This window comes from Plasmopara halstedii, assembly GCF_900000015.1.
Source record: "Plasmopara halstedii genome assembly, contig: Scaffold_322, whole genome shotgun sequence".
NCBI lineage: Eukaryota > Oomycota > Peronosporomycetes > Peronosporales > Peronosporaceae > Plasmopara > Plasmopara halstedii.
Genome location: NW_020187243.1, coordinates 1,454,910 through 1,458,250, shown reverse-complemented (window position 1 = coordinate 1,458,250; position 3,341 = coordinate 1,454,910).

The following is a 3,341-nucleotide window of genomic DNA, read 5'->3' as shown; positions in this document are numbered from 1 at the left end:
AATAATGAGATGACTCTTAGAAGTCAAGCATGGTTTAAGATGCGATGACACATAGAACGATAAGGCTATTGTGAAGAGATGACCCTTAAAAGTAGACGGTGATAATATAATGAGAGTCACTGTCAGAGATTCGTGCATATCTGTTTAAGGCGGCCACGGAATATTAAGAACTTACACCGCTATGAAACGGTTGTCTTTCGAACTAAGAACGGAGCTTGGAGAGATCAAGACTAGGATTTTGAGGTTTGTATGCCATATGGTATCAGTATACATTAGACTACTGACCGTTAGACGCTCCGAAACACTCAACACCCTCCGAGTGTCCCCAATCACCTATGTACTTAACTGGTGTGAGCTCATCTCTTCTCTGTAAACATGTCTACTATTCTGACGGCTTTAACGCCTTGCGGTTCCTCAAGATTGATTCCTTTAGCCCTGTAAGAGATACTGCTGGCTGCATTGAGGGGAGACTCAAACTACCCCAGTTACTTCATTGTCGACTATATATTCTTTTTCGTCAGTTACCTGCTGAGCTTCAATGCTTCACGCATCAGACCAGTCGTAAATTCGTGCTCCCTCGTCGTTATTGTCACATCATGACAAGAATGAGTCATTAATTTTATTTTGGGGCTCAGCCCATTTACGGTCGCTCAACCGGCTTTAACACACAAAAAGAGATCACAGCTGTTTTTCTTATCATGCCAAAGAAAACGCAACATAAAGTCGTCCCTTTCTGTCTCAGCAAAAGTGCACTCGAGAGATCTCGATAACAGTCTCATTTCTGTGTGATCCTGAGATCGCGAGTCACAACCATTTCCGCCTTTCGAGCTCTTCTTGAGGCACCATTCACCATGTCCTCCATAAATTACAAAATAACGCAAAATTTATTAGTAGACGCAGAGGTTCACAATGGGACTTGACGTTTTCACGTGATTGGTTTGTCGTCCGTCTTGAGTAGGAGCTCGAGCCTTCGTTGCTCTAGTCCGAGAGCAAAGAGATCCCACAAGGCGCAGATGCTTTGCACACCTGTATTGATTTCTTTGCGGCTACCGCAAAGCTTCACAGCGGTAAGGTGATAATTGCTCTGTATCAGCGTGGCTGAGATCTATCGCCTCTTTCTAGCTCTTAGGCCTTACATTTCTAGCATGCTTCATAATCTTGCGATAAAATTTGGCCTCCGCGCACAACGCGACACTCATCATTATCTTGAAATAGGTAGGGTGGACGCAAAAGGTATTGGTATGAGCCAAATTCGTTTGAAGACCTTTTATGAAGATAGTCACCATTGCCTTTTCAGAGTAAATCAGACGTTGATGCGGAAATTAAAATTCCTAGCTCATTTACAAAGCCAGCCACTTCTCGACTTCCCTGACGATTAAACAAGAACTACGAGCGCAACCGCAACATCTGTCGCTCGAATTGTCTCACGTTGGAAAAAGATTTCTGATCAAAAGGACGCAAGTCTGAATCTAGAATAATTTTTAGCTTAAAAAATCGGAAGCACGACGCGCAGTGACTTTGTTCAGGCCAAGTTCGAATCCATGGCATTTAAATTTTGTCATCAAGAGGGTGAAATATGCCCTTTCCCGACTCATACGCTCAACATCAGCGAGTTCACGGATGGAAACTATATGTTCCTCCAGCGCATTCGTTAAATGTAGTTGTCATTCCGGCACGAGCACTCACTCCTTTAAATATCACGCCATGTTTCAGCATGAAGTACCTCAAACCGCATGTTTGGCTTCATTGTTGGATTTTTCATTTCCTAAGTGAAGTATATGCTATCTCTCCCTCTGTAGTAAGCTCTCCAAACAGAGTACTCCAGAAGTGAGTGGCTTAACTGGGGTCTGTCTCAGGTGCCCGCAAATATTTTCCGTTTGATGGCACAGCTGTTTAGACCGCATCGTACTAGGATATGTTTTGACGATTCGACAATGTATTCGACTAAAGCTGTGCTGAGCACGAGGAATCGGGTGTCTAACGCTAACGAGCAGTGCTCAAGTGTATGTGCTTAAATGAGCTCTTCGTAAAAAAAGACGTATGTGTATTTCATAGCTGAAATAGTCACATCAGAAAGAGCTTCCTTCTGAAGCATGGTCTTTAGTAAACGCAGCGGGCATAGCAATACTTGTTTGACCAACCCGCTGCCCGAGCGACGACTTGCAAAAAGCACCATGCTGGATATGACGACATAGCACGCTTTCTCACCAATCTTCTCGAATAGGCTAAAAATGGGTGCTGGGCGCGGCAAAACGAACAACATTCCAACTTTATCACGAAAAAGCTCATGTGTACCTCTTTCTGGCTCACCAATTTCGGAGCGGCCATTTTCGCGTTATTGATGACGCATTAACATTGAAACATGCTGCGCTTTATTTTGAGCACATTCCAACGAAATCCAAAAAAAAAATGCATTTCGATCTCATTTGCTTGGATTAGCCGCGAGAAAGCATCCAGAATGTCTAAATAAGCGATCGGCTGTAAAATATATAACGAGCAGTGACCGTGAGCATACGCTAAACTTCTATACATCAGCATACCAAAGCGTATTTGTCGGCGCTGACCATCCAATCTCGTAGATGAGATGCTTCGATGAGTTGCATTATTTGTGGCCAAGTCCTGCGCGGATCAAGATGGTTAGGGATTGACAAATGCCAATATCCTAGAGAAAATTTGTGGGGTGTCCAAGCCAGCTACTTGCGCTCTAACCATAAACATGAAACAATCAACTCTACGGGGATTATCAACCTCTTTATAGCTTGCATCTGGGCTTGAGACAAAAAGCTAGCACACGCCTTTCAATTCACAAGTAATTCTGCTCGTCACAAATTCTTGAAGAAACAAAGCCTCGCACGGTGTGCGCACACGCAAAGCTGCTACCTAAAGACTCTTACAGGAATATTTCACCCATCGTCTACCTACTAGCCACATTCAATCGCCTGTCTCGACGGTTAAATGCACATGCTACGGCGCGCTTGTAGACCGCGGCCTATCGTCACCTTTTTACGTCTCCGTAGACAAATTCCTAGGCGATTCTGCTTCGTGAGTGACAAAGCATAAAACTGTGACATACGATTACTGTTAAATCCACAAGTCGGGCAGTCGCATTTCCAAATGCAAATGCCTCAAATTGTATTTTTTGCAAGACATGTATATCTACTAATAGCGATCTGCGTTCTTGACACCCCGGCCAATATCTCTTTGCTTTCAATATCAGTGTATTCTGCATAAATGTGCTTCGCAAAGCCGGTAAATTTGAGTCAGTGATCTATAATTCAAAGCTATGAACTCCAATACTATCAGAGGTGTAACGGGGTTACATGAGAGTGACCCGTCACTCG